The 17017-nt window shown below is 38.6% G+C and overlaps 1 protein-coding gene and 1 non-coding gene across 2 annotated transcripts in view; both read right to left on the reverse strand.

The window, feature by feature from the left end:
* Positions 1 to 17017, reverse strand: part of C10H12orf42 (chromosome 10 C12orf42 homolog) — a 416673-nt gene that overhangs the window by 30028 nt on the left and 369628 nt on the right. The gene's annotated exons all lie outside the window — the stretch shown is intronic.
* On the reverse strand, positions 4699 to 4763 carry LOC115930311 (U7 small nuclear RNA). Its single transcript, XR_004066953.1, has one exon. It is a non-coding gene; the product is annotated as a U7 small nuclear RNA (small nuclear RNA).

Raw genomic sequence — 17017 nt, forward strand, 5'->3', positions numbered from 1 at the left:
GGCGCGGTGGCTCACGCCTGTAATCCCAGCACTTTGGGAGGCCGAGGCGGGCGGATCACGAGGTCAGGAGATCGAGACCATCCTGGCTAACATGGTGAAACCCCGTCTCTACTAAAAATACAAAAAATTAGCCGGGCGTGGTGGCGGGCGCCTGTAGTCCCAGCTACTAAGGAGGCTGAGGCAGGAGAATGGCGTGAACCTGGGAGGCGGAGCTTGCAGTGAGCTGAGATGGCGCCACTGCACTCCAGCCTGGGCGACAGAGCCAGACTCCGTCTCAAAAAAAAAAAAAAAAGAAAAAAAAAGAAATGGCACTACATTAAAATTTAAATATCTATATCAAAATAGACACCATGAACAAATAAAAAAGAGAAGCCACAGATTTTTTAAAATGCAAATGAAAAGATTAAAGACAATGTATTAGCATCCAAAACATATAAATAATTTCAACTATTGTTAATTAAGTAACAAACAATTCTTCCCACTCAATGTCCACAATGAAATGGTTATTAATGAAGTAATTCACAGAGAGGGAGTCAAAATATCAAAAAACGTCAATAGTAACCAGGAAAATTTCAGTAAAGCAACAGTGAGACAATGTAAGTGCCTCAAGTTTATAAAAATAAAAGTCTGGGCGAAAGAGCAAGACTCTGTCTCAAAAAATAAAAAATAAAAGTCTGATGACATCAGAGGTTTGATGGTGTTCAGTGTCAAGGTTTGCATGGGAATCAGAACCACACAGTCTGCTGCAACCTCTTTGGAGAGTAATAACCCACATGTCCATCAGCAGAGGATAAACAAATGCATTACATGCTGAAATAATATAGGATAAAAAAATCAGAGAAAGAGATTTATAAGTATCAACATGGTGAAACTAGAAAAACTTGTCTAATGAACAAAGCAATTATCAAAAGTAGACCTTGAGTATGAAGGCATTTATATAAATTCTCAAAACCCACAAAGCAAGATTACATATTGCTAATGGTAACATATGTATGCAGTAAATGTAAAAGTATAGAAGGATATATAGCCACCTCAGGATAAGTAAGGCTTATCTCTGGGAATGAAGAAAGAGTTTAATGGGAAAGATTATCTTCAGATCCATTTCATTTAAAACAAAAGCTCTGAAGCAACTATGGCAAAGTATTTTTGTTAAAATCTAAGTGGTGGGTACAAAGAAGTTTGACATGTTACTTTCTGAGCTTTTTTTAAGGTTTGAAATATATTATAACTAAAATAAAATTTAAAAAAAACTACACAAAGTTTCTGGCTAATGCAAATACTGAATAAAGCTGCCCCAAATCTTTATGAGTTATAATACAAATAAACAACTATCCCCAGCTTTATTACCGGTTTTCAAAATCCTTCTAGATTATAGAAAAAGGATAACTTGCTACATTTTAAACTTGGTATGTGCATTTGAGAAGACAGATTTGGCAAGGGTTTTATTTACAAACAAGGAATATATCCTGGAACCACTAACTGTTAGTCATCTATAGTAAATATGCACATAGATTTTTAAGTGGTGACACCAAATGGGTACTTGGTACCTGTTAGAAGTCATGTTTCCCACATTCTCAGCACCAATAATGACTGAAAGGGCCAGACAGCACTAGGCAGTTCTTGGTTTTCATCAAAACTCTACATGTTTTAACTGCCAGGAAACTCAGAGTTCACTGAATTATTGTTATTGCAGTGAATTTAACCTAGTTTGGGGTCTTATTTATTTATTCTTTCTATTACTTAGCTCTTATTTGTGATTTCCCTTTAAACCAATTCCAAAAGCAATACAAAACAAAAATGAAACATTAAAAAATAATAGAAATGTAAAAAAAAACACTTGTTCTCTTTGATTTTGTGACTATTCATTGATGTGTATTAAAACTTTTTATGATTTGTATTTTCTCCTGTCTGAGGGTAATTTTCATGTTTTGAAGTCAATGACTAAATTTCACTTCTGCACAAATGTAATTGGAATTCCTACTAGTTGGTTTATTCCAACAACAACCTCTTTTATGCCTTCTATTTAGCCTTCTGTGGAGGTTTACATCATTTACCATTCATTCGGTCATTCATTGATTCGATGAATATGAGTGAGTGCTTACTACATATATTCAAAACACACATGAAGAAATTTGAAAAGTTACCAGAAACGTGGTCTCTTAAGGAAAGTAATGGTGTCATGTAAAGATGGCCCTTGAGAAATGGTAGACAGATTCAAAAGCATTGCATTCCTTTTGATTCTTTCAGGGCAGCTCCTCATGTACGAGTTTAGGGGCATACAAGACAGCATTAGTAGCACTTTTGTTATCCGGTGGTCTCTCTAATGCTCACTCGAAGCACCCTTCAGAAGCACATTTTCATCATGCTAAGAATTCACACAGAATTTTAAGAGTCATGACTCCATTATTCTAATTTCAGAATTTACCTACATTATCACAAGGATAGGAAAAAAAGAACATGAAGAATCAGTATTTCAAATGATTTCTAATTGTTCTGAGGTAATCTTGTAGAGTCAGAAAATCTACAACGATAAGAACAAACCCTGTCTATTCTATTTCTAGCCTGACATTCCATGGAAGGCTTTGGCAATTCCAGAATTGCTCCAACTTCTGATAAGAGTCTGATGAGTTTTAGTCTTTGGTCTTATCTGCGTATCATATTACTCAAAACATCTCTTTATAAATAACGCCCAACTTAAATTTCATTAACAATAAATAGATGGGATCCACAGGGTTGTGTGCAAAAACCAGTGAAGCGTGTTTTCTAGCCTGTGGATGTGGGATAGGTAGCAGGCCTGGCCAGGATGAGGCCAGCACAAAGATGCAATCTTGGGACTTGAAGGAAAGAGTTAAGCGTTATGAGGCATTTAGCTTAGGAAAATTAGGAATTCAGCCTAAAACTTAAAGTATAATAAAAAAATAAATAAATAAATAAATAAAATTAAAAAAAAAGAATATGCCTTTGCTCCTTTCTATCTCAAATTTTACCTCATTCATTTTGATAGGTGGTCAGATTATTCCCTGATTTAACTACTTCATTGTGGCCAGGCGTGGTGGCTTATACCTGTAATTCCAGCACTTTGGGAAGCCGAGGCAGGCGGATCACCTGAGGTCAGGAGTTCCAGACAAGCCTAGCCAACAGAGTGAAACCCTGTGTCTACTGAAATACAAAAAAATTAGCAGAGCATGGTGGCAAGCACCTGTAATCCCAGCTACTCGGGAGGCTGAGGCATGAGAATCGCTTGAACCCACGAGGCAGAGGTTGCAGTGAACCGAGACTGTGCCACTGCATTCCAGCCTGGGCAACAGAGTGAGATTCTGTCTCAAAAACAGTAATAATAAAATAATAATACTTCATTGCTTTCCCTAAGCTGCTAGATGAAATGCAAACTAAGTCCTTAACTTGGAATGCCACAGACTTCATGATCTGGTCTCTACAGCTCTAACTTCATGTCTCCCTGGTATGCCAAGCTCTCCATGGCTAAGATTGATACTTCTCTTCTATTATCCCATAGCATTCACTGCATCTTTCTACCGTAGCACTCACCACACAGTGCTGTACCTGCTGGCCTACTTCTAATCACTTCACCGTTTACTGGTCATGTAATCTTGTTCATTAGGCATTTGTTGAATGACTGAAAGAATAAATGACAGGAAGGAGACTTTTGAACTTGTAGAGTCCCAAGGCTATGAAACGACAGGTTTGCAACCATCTAACGTATTGTGATAACCACATTTGAGGAATTCAGCATGACCCATCATTTTTTTTTTTGGAAAAGATACTGGAAAACTTGTGGAGACGGTGAAATTTGTTCAGTGCTTTTTATTTACTCTTTCTCCCTGACATTGGGCTCCCTTGTTCTAGCCTCTCTTCCTGTTTCTATTGTCCCTAAATTAAAGTCATACTGAGATATGAGTGGTAGTGGGTTACTGCTTTCGGCGTCCTTCCATCTTTAAAGGACTTTACTGAAACAAACATGTTTAGCCCAAAGGGAAACATATATTTAGTGGATTTCAGATCTAGCAACAAGGAAGAGAAGGAAGGTGTTTGGGGGCTGAGGCTTCCTCAGCATCTCTCAACCCATATTAAGTTAAATAACCCAAATATCTTGCATGCAAAATGCTCCCACATTCTGGGGTATGGAGTAGGAACTCAACTAATTTGAGTTCTTTTCTCCTAAAGTTTTGGTTTTCAACATTTGGCCATGTCTGGAGACATTTTGGGTTGTTACAATTAAGGGGGTGCTACTGGCATCTAGTGGGTAGAGGACCTTGATGTTGCTTACCGTCGTATAGTGCACATATTAACCTCCTGACCCCACCAACAAAGAATCATCCAGGCCAAAATGTCAATGGTGCTGAATTTGAGAGAGTTTGGTTTAAGGTAAGTAAAGTTTAATAATAGAAATTTGGAATATGCTAATTCCCTTCTAAGTGGAAATAATTTGCTTTTCCTAAATACTGTGGAATTCTTCCAATATATGTCTCAGATACATGGTTTTGTGAACAGTTACCTAGGATTCAGGGCATAGAAATACCATTTCCAACCAGGTTGCACATTTATTTCATCTCTTACATGTTTCTTTTTGGCAAATGGGGCCATGTACATGAATGCTACTATACACTCAACAGTTTAGATTTTTTTGTTAAATTATAGTTTTTCTTTAAATAGACAATTGGTTGATTGATTTACTTTCATGGGGGCGTTTTCTACTGAAAATCAGAAAACCTACTAGACAAATTCTAAAAACTAACAAACAACCTTTAATACCGTGATTAGTAATTGTTCTTTCCCTCCCAGTAGAAAAAAAAATACATATATATGCTTTCCATTATTGTTAAAGTGTTTCAGTAAAGTGGGAGACATTCTGTTGACAGGTTTAAAATGTTCAAATACAACTTTGTGTTTTACATTTTAAAGAAAGATCAGTTTTAGACGGTGGGGATAGAAAGCCAGTGGGAGTTATGGCCATTTGTGGTGCACGGGAAGCGTGGCCTAAAGAGAAGGGCCCTGGGTTAGGACTCAGATGGTCTGTCTCTTAATCTGGTGGTCCTCAAGATGTGGTCCCTGGAGCAGTAACGGCATCAATATTTTCCTGGGGATTTGTGAGAAATGCAAGTTCTCATGCTTCACTCCAGACCTGCAGACTCACACACTCTGGGTTGGGGCCCAGCACACAAGCCCTCAAGGGGACTCTGATAAACACCAGAGTGTGGAAACTGCAGACCTAAGCTCTTTCACTTCTGCTTTTATCATGTGGGCAAGTTAGTTACCTTCTCTACCCCTCAGCTTTGTATATTTGTCCCCTTGCATGAGAATGCAAGGAGACTTGGATATAAAGGTACTTTGTAAACTGAAAAGCATAATGCAGTATTATTAATCCATGACAAATCAGAATTAGAAACAATGCTGTTGAGGACAGAAGGCCTGGACCTCACTTTCAAATGTGTCCTTGACTTTTTCTGTTTATTACCCCAAAGCAGACATATCCACCCAGGGACAGTGGCTCAGGCCATTTACCAATCAGATAGAGGATTCATGGAAATGACTCAGTGTTTACCAGGGCAAGCAAGAAAACTTGCAAGCCATGCAAAAAAGGCACGCCCAAACAACTAACGAGTGTTAGCATCCTGGCATAATTGTGTCTCAATGTACTTGGTCTTTGCCGTGACCAATTGTACACTGAACTTCAGTCTCCCTGATAAAGTCTCAGAACTAAAAATACACTGTAAAAACGGCATTGAGTTCTGGCTGGTCACACATCATCTTGCAAAAAGGGAATAAAGTCTTTATGTTAATCTCTAAATATTTTCAAAATTAATCTCTCATACTATTATTTCCTTCTTCATTGCTAGGCTGCCATGCAATAAATGCTCTCAAATTGTGGAACTGCAGTTGAAACCCTAAAGAGTCAGTGGGTTATTTTTTATTGTGACCATAAAACAACCTGGACATCTTTTTGTGTTCCAGTTGAAGTTTTAACATGATATTATGAGAGCCTTTGCCTTTCTCCACACCCCAATTACAGCTTAGCAAAGCCATCATATACTGGAAGCTAAGAATTCTAAGCTATTTTATTTCCTTTGTCACATTAAAGTCAAAAGAGCATCTTAGAAAATTGTGTAGACACTAAAGTAAAATCATTGTAAAGGTTATTTCTATTTAGGGCATATGGAGAAGGTAGTAATTTATTTATCCATGGCTAGTTTTGGCCTTAGTACTCATCCATAAAAGCAGAATCTCGTTACCCACTTCCCGGAGTTATTTTGAGAATTTAATAAGATAGTAAGATATTTAGTACATGTAAAGGATTTAGTGCAGTAGTTGACACATAGTATGTGCTCATTTAAGAACATAGATATTTATCTCCAAAAGTTAGTTCAAAGACCCAGGCTTGCTTTTGTGAACAAAAAGGGACTTCTCCCAGTTCTACCCATAGCATTTGGATTTTCTTGGTAAGGGACTGGATTCATTTACGGAAATCATGAAAACAGTGATGGGTTTTATAAAACTGTAGCTTGATTTGGTCTAGATCATCTGCACAGTAGCACATGAGCATGAGTTCAGTCATGGGGTGCTTTGGACTTGGCGTTTGGGTTATCAAAGAACATTTGTGAAACAATGGATCGATATGTGAACATATTATTGCACCTCTGATAAGGAGAGTCAAATGGAGCAAATTTTTACTGCCAAAATGGGGAGCTGATCAACGTGTCCTTTGACTCCTGATGAAATATAAATTTGGGGCCGGGCGCAGTGGCTCATGCCTGTAATCCCAGCACTTTGGGAGGCCAAGGCGGGCAGATTACCTGAGGTCAGGAGTTTGAGATCAGCCTGGGCAACACGGTGAAACCCCGTCATCTCTACTAAAAATACAAAATTAGCCGGGCGTGGTGACACATGCCTATAATCCCAGCTACTCGGGAGGCTGAGGCGGGAAAATCGCTTGAACGTGGGAGGCAGAGGATGCGGTGAGCCGAGATCAGGCCATTGCACTCCAGCCTGGGCAACAAGAGTAAATCTCCATCTCACCAAGAAAAAAAAAAAAATATATATATATATATATATATATATACACACACATATATATATATATAAATTTGGGAAGATAGGGAACCTGCCTTGGTCTGTCAGTGTGTCATAGAGATTCCTGGCCAATCTTAGTCGTTCACTGACACTGCAATATGCCTCTCCCTGCCATGTTTCCCAAATGTCTAATTCCAGCAAGAGTTGTTAATAAAAAACAGTGAGTATTCATTGTGTACTCACCCTGTGCCAACAAAGTACCCTCACCAATTTAGCTAGTGAACATTTGCTGCTGCATGGAGGCACTGTGCAACATGCTAGGGATTCAACAAGACATACGAAAATCTCAGTCTCTCGTCCTCACTGAGTCTCATTAGGTTCTTTATCTATTGTAGTCTTCACTGTAGGAAGGTATTTTTCTCCCCATTTCATATCTGAGAATGATGAGGTTCAGAAAGATAAAGTACCTTGCTTATGATCACACTGTGAGTGCATGTCAGAGACCAGATTCAAATCTAGGTTTGCCTAATCTTTTTTAAATTTAATTTTATCTTTTAATTGACATATGATAATTGTACATATTTATGGGATACATAGGGAAACATTTGTTTCCATACATATATAGTAATCAGATCTGGGTAATTAGCATATCCATCATCTCAAATATTTATCATTTCTTTGTGTTGGGAACTTCAGTATCCTCCTTCTAGCTATTTGAAACTACATAATATATTATTGTTAACCACACTCATTCTACAGTGCTATAGAACACTAGCATTTATTCCTCTTATCCATCTGTAAGTTTATCTTTTAACAAAATCTCCTTATCTCTCCTTCTTCCTACCCTTTCCAGCCTTTCCAGCCTCTAGTGTCCTCTGTTTTCCTTTCTAATTCCATGAGATCACTATTTTTTTAGATTCCACATGAGTGAGAATGTGCTGTTTTTAACATACTGTTTCTGGCTTATTTTGTTTAATAGACCCTATTATATTCACGATGGCATGCTGTCCCTAACCATATTTAGTGTTTAGCCCTTTTTGCCATGAGAATTCCAAACTCTACTCTTTCAGTGAAGCAGTCTCAGATCCAGTGTGACTCTTTGCACTTAATTTTGTTTAAACCTTGTCTCAGGATTTAAACGATGGCTGCCATCTATGCATGGGTTACTTATTGCATTCCAGGCCCCATGGATCTTTTGCTTACATTTCCTTGTTTAACCTTCACATCAATGCAGTGAGGGAAGTGTTTTTGCCTGTTGCTATCTGCATCTGCAGGTGAGGAAACTGAAACCCCAGAATTAAACAAGTGAAAATGTTTGAATTCAAACCTAGTTCTCTGATTTTGCACACTGGATTTGCTTTCCATAGTGGTGGAGGGTAGAGGTGAAGATGAGTAATGTGATTCTGGATTATTATTTCCTTCCAGTATATTCAATGAAGGCAACCTGAGTATAGCTCTGATCTGTAAATAACAACATTGAAATTTAAAATGCTTACTCCCCAGCTTATTAGCCTCATAGTCTTTGAAAACTTAGGTTCATTCTTCTCATCTACCAAAGAAAGCTAAGCATACTTTCCACTGTTACTGTAAGGATTAAATGAGATAATTTATGTAAAAATGCTTTATGAATTATAAATCAAAGAGGAAAGTGAAGCATTAGATACTTAAGTGTCCTTAACTTTGTAAGAGGAGGGGTATGAATTTATAATCCTAATAAGTAAGCTAGGGTTTTCGTGGCCCCAGCTTCAAGGCAGCTCATGCCTGGAGGGAACTGTTAGCACTTTCCTTGCCACTACAATGATCCTGTATGTGCCTGCCTTCCTCACTTGACAGCAAAAATCTGGAGAACAGGCACCATGACTTATTGATGTCTTTCTATCTCCGGTGCCTGGTACACACACCAAAAGGAGACCCTTAATAAATATTTTGAAGAATGAGTGAATGAAACAATGAATGGATGAATGAATTGAATTGTCTATTGGAAGGTGAGAGTGTGAGGGGAACATCAAGCCCTGGTAACTCATCCTCAGCTTCTGCTACTAGCTAATGGCATGAGCACCATTAGCCATCAGAGATGGTCCAAGATTCATATGGACCTTTCACATATGGAGGTATTATATCTCTTTAAGCACCTGAAACTATGAAAATACTAGCTTTTGGCTGGGCGCGGGGGCTCATGCCTGTAATCCCAGCACTTTGGGAGGCCAAGGCGGGCGGATCACAAGGTCAGGAGATCGAGACCATCTTGGCTAACACGGTGAAACCCCGTCTCTACTAAAAATACAAAAGATTAGCCAGGCGTGGTGATGGGCGCCTGTAGTCCCAGCTACTCGGGAGGCTGAGGCAGGAGAATGGTGTGAACCCGGAAGGTGGAGTTTGCAGTGAGCTGAGATCGCGCCGTTGCACTCCAGCCTAAAAAAAAAAAAAAAAAAACTAGCTTTTATACTATCAGATGGTATGCCTTAGATTTATGAATTTATGGAAATTAAAGTTTTTAATACTTTACATTTCTGTGATTTAAATGCACATATTCTTAAAGATTTAGCCCTTGATTTAGCCTATAAAATGGGCGGCCACATGCCCCAAGTTGCCCTAAAAGTCCAAGTTTTTAATCTCCTCTCCTAGGGTAATTATTAGTTCTCCTTTCACTCTCAAAAATGTTTTGTCTTAGACAATTAAAGATAAATGGACATGGATATCACTTGCCAGATTTCTCTGCTCCCACTAGACACTGGAGGGAGCAGTATAGTTAAATGGTTAGGAGCATATGGGCTTTGAGGTCTAACCGCCTGGATTTTAGTACTGTTCTCTTTATTTACTAGCTGTGTAATCTTGGATGCATTATTAACCTTTTTAAATGTTATTAATAATTACTGTTATTAAAAGGAGGTTAATAACAGTATCTACTTCAGCAGTCATTGTGATGATTAAATGAGATAACACATGAGAAGGAGGAGCAGAAGGCCTAGCGTGCAATAACCACTCAATAGCTGTTGATTATCAGCTATCAGTGTAGTTTTCCCCCTCATTTTTGTCCCATTGAGTTGGAGCACATCCACTAATAAAGGTATTTGGCTGCATCTGGACCTATGCCTAGGGGAAGAGCTCAGGAAATAGGCTATGGTGGCAGACAAAAATGTGGTGGTAAGTGGCTTGTAAGCAATAAGGGCTCCTGATCTGGCAGATCAAGATAACTTTCCAGAGAATGGAATCATTGTGCCGCGTCTGTCTTCCTCCCAATCAGCTATATGCCCCATGAGGAGAGGGACTATGTCTGACTTTTTAACCATTAAAAAATTAGATTCTGAGCACCTAGCCCAACACCTGGCATATATGAAACATTTAATAGATATTAATTGGAAAGGTAAATAAATTGGGATAGAGTCTTCAATTCACATATATTTATGCACATATATGAAGCCACCATTTCATGTCTTTTACCTCCAAGCAAACCACTGCCCTTTAAGATATAAAGACTTAGGCAATCAGTTTTGCCATTTCAATCCAAGCTTGGCCTTTGGCCCTGCTGTTGGTTGAAGATCTTTGATATGGTGGTACAACTCTTGGTTTCTTCTGCTTCTGAGGAAATCTGCCATCTCACTGAATTATCAGTTGAGGAGTCCACACAGCACTGGAGGCTGGGGAAAAGGGATGGCAGGGAAGTAAAAAGACATGGAAGAGCTATTTCTTGTATTCCCAGGACATACATACTTAACTTATGAATAATCTTTTATGGAGCACCTGCTATGTGGTGAGCACTGTATTCTGCATAGGAGACACAGATATGAATAAGACAAGGTCCCTGTTGAGAAGCTGAGTTCAAGGGACAGATAAGGAGTGTTTTGGGGCAATGTGTTAAGTGCAATAATAGAAGCCCATATAAGACATAATAGAAGCATAGAGTGAGGACTGGGAGAGATAATTACTTCTGCATGTGAGCATTGTGGAAGGCCTTATGGAAGAGGAGACACTTGAATCAATCTAAAGAGCAGATTTGCAAAATGAATAAACAAAAAGGACATAGCCATAGGTAAAGAGATAATCATTTGCAGAGGGATGGGATGAACAATGCTAACAGTGTGGGAAGTGATCAAGAGCATGCTAGAGGTAAGAATGCTTGAATCATCAGAGGCAGAGGTGAGAAAGAGGAGGGAGATACCGGTGCCTTAATATGTCAATTGCTTGACTTAAGGAACATAAATCTATTTCTCCATGCTTCACTTTTCTTATCAATAAGATGGGGATATAAAAATACCAACATCATGGGGTATTTGTGAGAATTAAATGAAATAAACATCAGTTATCTTATATTATGATTACTATGATTATTATTACTATAATATCTGTTATTACTATAATAATGATTATTACTGTAATTATTATTCAATTATAGTATATTATATATACCATATGATTTATACATTTTTAACATATAACATGTATTATATACTATAATAAAATTATTATTATACTCCTGGATTTGAAGATTTGAAGAGATAGTAGAATACTCACAGATTGACAGAGATAAGGATGATGGTTTCTAAGTATAAGTAATTTACATCAAAAACCTCAGCCAACACAAATGCTCTGGAATTAGTGGATTAAATACTTTGTGCTGTGGTCAAAATCCTAAATTTCTTGGCACACCCAATCTGGCAAAATCATTTAAGTCAGTTAAAGTGATAGAAATGTAGACTTACTCAAATCCCACTTTCAAATAGTTCTCAAGATGCCTTATCTGTATAGAGTGGAAATTTAAAACCAGGGTAAATGTATATTAAAATAATGAGAATGGACGATGTTGTTTTTTATCACATTCAGGCAGAGTTCAAAATCAATGGATCTTCAAAGAAGTAAAAATAATCTGTTATTGAACTGATTTATTAAAAATAAAAGCTTAATTCTCATTTCAAAAATGACTACAGATTGTGATTTACCAGAGAAGAGACAAGAGAAGAGCTGAGGCATTGACTTGTCCTGGTCAGCAGGCTGAGTAAAAGCCTTTCCTTGGGGCTTTGGAGTGAGGCAGCAATGTCTTAGGAAAGACAGTATGCAAAGGAAGGTTGTTTCAGTGGAGTTTCCATGAAATCCAGGAACACGGAGATGAATCAAATTGGAGTGTCCTTAGTCTGCATGATTTCTGTGCCATTTGGGCATGGAAGAATAGACAGTCAGCATGCAGAGAAGAGAGAGAGCTTCATTACCTGACTTAGTAGGCCAACACCGGTGGGCTGTGCCCAGTGACCACGCTATCATCATCCCAAGTATCCTACAGGAGTGTGATCCTCCACTCATTCACTTTCAGGTATTTCTCATGTGTGAAGTCTGATTCACACGACCCTGATGTTCAACAATTGCTACTCCCAAGGGTTTGAAATTCTATTCAGACTAGATGAAAAGATTAGGCCCTGCAAGTTTTTGTGACTTTATCTATATCACTGTATTTTGTTACCTAAGTCACTTGTATTTCACCTCAGCAAGAAAGACTAATAACACAAGTACTTTAACTTTTTTTTAGAGATTATTCAGGTTGAACAAGCAGTTTAGATGATAGGTTCTGATTTTTTCTTATGTGAAAAATTGCCTTATCCTTCACCTCATTTTGTTATGTATAGACATAGCCCTTGTCTCTGCTCAAGTTAGCCATGGCACTATTGTTTTTTTCTGCAAAATTCTGTGAAACAGCAGTGCAAACAGTATTTAGATGGTAATAGACAGCAGAGTGGGGGCCAGGCTGGAGGAAGAACTGTGGCTGCAGTTTGAAATGCTTTGAACTCTCAAGGCAATGAGTCAGTAGGGTGCAAACAACTTTGATTTTCCATTTCCCCAGCTCTTCTCTCTGCATGTTTCCATCTGTGACTACTTCTCCCATGTTATAAAGGAAATGGCAGTGATACGTGGTAGGGTTCATGGCCAATGCATTTCAGAATTCATTAGAGAGGAGAGCCAACAATCCTGATGTGCAGAGCAATAGGCTTTCTGCATGGGCAATTTAGGGTAAGGTTTCAGCCATTATTGTATTCATTCATTCATTTGACAAATATTTATTAAGTATCTGCTATGTGTCAGGCACTATACAGCTTTTGGGAATTCAGGAGTAAACCAGACAGAAATGAAACAAGGAGGGATGATAGGGAGTGTTGGTATAGAGTTGCAATTTTAATAGGATTATCAGGAAAGACCCCACTGATAAAATAATATTTTTATAAAAATCTGAAGGAGGTAGGAGAGCAAGTCATACAGCTATCTTCAGAAAGAACATTTTGGGCAGGAGAAATGTGAGGGCTGAGGCTCTGACTTAGAAACCTTCCCAGTATGGTTAAAGAACAGCAAGGTCTATAGCAGGGGCAGTTGGGTATTAAGAGTGTCAGAGAGTTTATGACAGGAGAGTCTTGCAGATCAATATAGGGACTTTGTCTTTTTACTATGAATAAGTTAGGGAGTCCTTGGAGGATGTGGGCAAAGGAGGCATATGAGCTGCCTTGCATCCTAGCAGGATATCAGTCTGATGGCTGTGTGGAGGATATATGAAGAGGGCCAAGGGTAAAAGGCAGGGATACTAGTTAAGAAGCTGCTACAGAGGCAGGGGGAATAATTAAGAAGCTGCTACAAAGAAACAATGGTGGTTTGGATCAGGCTGTTGGTAGTGAAGTCATGAGAAGTGGCTAAATTCTGGATATATTTAATTGGAAATGATGCTTACAAGAGCTTCTACAGAAACTGATCCAAGTCAGGGGAGATTAGTAGAGTAAAATTTTGGAATTTTCAGAGAATTTATCGTGGTCGGTGTGGGCTTAGCACCTGCCTTGCAATGCTAGTGACCCACACCAATCCTAGAGTGAAGAGGTTACCTAAGGAAAAATTCAGCCAGTTGGCAAATGTTTGCAGACAAGCCATTGCAGGCAGGGAGTGCTGAAGGCTTCAATGTCATTCAGATCCTCAGACTGACTGGGTGAGAAGCAGGCTGGGGAGCTTTAGGAGATGGCAGGAAGTCCGTTCCCAAGATAATTCTGGAGTGATCTCATGCATGGTTGTCCCCACTTTGGGTCAGAAAAGGCATCTGATTTGAAGAGAAATAGGCAAAAAAAATATGACCTGAGAAAGTAGACCCTTACTCCCTAACCAAAATGACTATTTGAGGAGCTTGGTGATAAAGAAAGCATAATCATAAAAGAAAGAAAGATAGCCTATGTTTAAGGCTTAGACTTACGTTTCCCAATATGGTAGCCATTAGCCACCTGTGGCTATTGTGCACTTGAAAAATGGATTAAGATGTATTGAAATTGTAAACTACTTATGGATTTCAAAGTATAGTAACACTATAAAATATCACTTTAATAAATTTTATATTGATTACATACTGAGGTGATAATGTATTGCATATATATTATTAAAATTATTTTACCTATTTCTTTTTATTTAAAAGATTAACCATCAGAGATTTAAAATAATACACATGGCTCACATGTACTCACATTACATTTCTATTGGGTAGGACTGTTTTAGAGTGTGCAAAACACTTTCCCAGACATTAAGTCATATAACACTTCAAGGTAAATGCCAATTTATCTCCGTTTTACTTGAAGAAGTCCAGGTTCCAATAATACCTGCCAAAGAATCCCCAGCAAGTGGTTGAAACTCTTACCCTATCAGTCATGATAAGAAGACTCTGTATCAAGAATGTAATTCATGGATATTCAAAAGCTCTAGTAGTTTAATTGATCCACGTTTGGTCTAATCCAAACATAAGCTTTTTTTTTTTTTTATGGAAACAGGTTTCAGTGGCCCGGCTCCCAGATGTAACATTTTGTCCTTTAGAGGTCTGTTCCATCCTCACATCTGATGTCCCTCATTATAGATGTATTTGAAGCACAGGAAAGTCCACAGAAAAGTGTGTACCATGGCTGGGACATCAAGGTTCTCCCTGAAGAAACGGAGTTCTTTCTTGATGGTGGCTCTGCTCACAATAGGGCTATCTCTGCATCTCTGGCTACAGGGTTTTTACCCATTTTGACCCCTAGAACCTGGATGGGTTGTTTATAATTCTGCAGGACTCCAAGAGATCCTCGTTCACATGATAAGCTGGTTTTGATTTCCTCAGGGCCTGGTCACAGAGTGGGAACGAAGAAACTAAAATTTATTGAATTCCTATGCTGAGATAAGAGATGGATCTGCGGTGGTAGCAGGCTGCCTGGATACGGATCAGAAAACTCATCACCATCAACCAGCAGGTTGAGAAGGACAGAGAGGGGCCTTGGTATCATATAGTCTCTGGACATTGGCAGCTCCCAGTGCCTCTCCAGATCCTTGGGTAAACTTAACACTACACATCTTATATCTATAAACAGACCCTGCTATCAGAACTCTCAAAGACTGTTTTGGGCAATGCAGTATCTGAAAACAATCAAGATACAAACACCGAGGGCACTTAGAAGTAACTTCAGACTGAAGTTATTTATATATGGTTATATCCAGTGCTAAGAGTATGCAGTTGATCCTTTATTGACCTTTATACACACATTTTAATTCATTATCAGAAAGCATTATATTCAAACAGTTGGAATATTAACAGATATAGATTGATATTTGAGAGTCAGTATGTGTTGGTAAAATGGGTTTTCATCTATGAGCTGTCATTTGAGAGGCTCAAGAAAAATATCTTCTAAATGTTTTGTTTATATAAATTTCATGGTGATTTGGACTCTAACATTCCTTCATATTCTGTTTTTTGGTCCTTTTCAAAAAAGACTTTTGAGAAAGCCTACAGACTGAATTAATTCACTGTAAGTTAGTAGCAACTTAGATATGAAAAAGGCAGCTTTTTAAGAAAAGGTAAGCTAAGACCCCAAAGCCAGAAACTGCAACTTGAAAATAATCCAAGATCCAGAGGTGATCCTAAAAAAACCAAAACATTGCCAATAAAATTATCTATGACCTCAGTCCAGGAAGAAGAAAGGGTGGTATCCACATCACCATCAAGACTCCATAGGACCCTCTCCTGTGAGCTCAGATGGTTGCAAGAACAATTGAAGAATGCACAATATACAAGTACAGAAGATCAACATCCAGAGCACTGGAAAATCTGCGCATTTTTTTAAAAAAGCTATATAAGTGTAAAAGATAGAGGGAAGAAATGAGTTCATTGCTCGTTATTAATACTAACAGCTGACAGAGAAAGCTGAATTCTTCTTTTACTTATTTCTATATTGTACACCAAAATGTATGTTTTTTGTACTGGAAATACTAGGCCAATTACCATGAACAGGCAGTTGATGAGGACCCCGGGTCAGATGACAATGTGTTCCCAAGTGATCATTTCTATCTTTCCTAACTCCCATTGAAACCACATACATGATACAGAAATAAAGGTGAGGAGACTAGCACCCTCACTGAAAACTAGAAAAGAATGTCTTCACCATAACAGAAACACTAAGATATTTCTGCCAGAAATAGAGTATGAGAGACCATTGGAAGGAGACATTGTCAATTCCTGATTTCTCATCTTGGGGAAATAAGCAGCACCTTCGGATGTAAGTTCAGGAGATCTTGGTGCAATGCCCTAACTCAGAGTTACTATGCTAGAAATGGCGGTCTCCCTCCAGGGCAGTGAGTGCAATTGGAAACTGCTGGTATTCCTGTGCTGCCTTCAGAATTTATGCCCAATGAAAGTGGTGGCAGGAATTGACTATGGCATAACAGGAGTTGTGTCCTGGCTAGGGTGGAAGCACAAGGAAGAAATCTAGGCAATGCCACTGCCTGTATCTGCCCCAGGAAACTGGATCAAAACAAAGGCCAGGTCCCATTAGTACTAACCTCCTAGAGATGGTTGTTTTATTGAAAGCAGAAAACAAATGATGCCAAGACAGCTCACCACCAGGAAAGCTGACAGCTCTGGCATTTTCCGTGTCACTTCTGGGAAGAGCTTGAAAGATTTGAAAGTCCATTACTGGTTCTAAAAATACTGAGAAAAGCCTATATTGTAACTAGGAAT

The sequence above is a fragment of the Gorilla gorilla genome, chromosome 10 (genome assembly GCF_029281585.2).
Source record: "Gorilla gorilla gorilla isolate KB3781 chromosome 10, NHGRI_mGorGor1-v2.1_pri, whole genome shotgun sequence".
Lineage (NCBI taxonomy): Eukaryota > Metazoa > Chordata > Mammalia > Primates > Hominidae > Gorilla > Gorilla gorilla.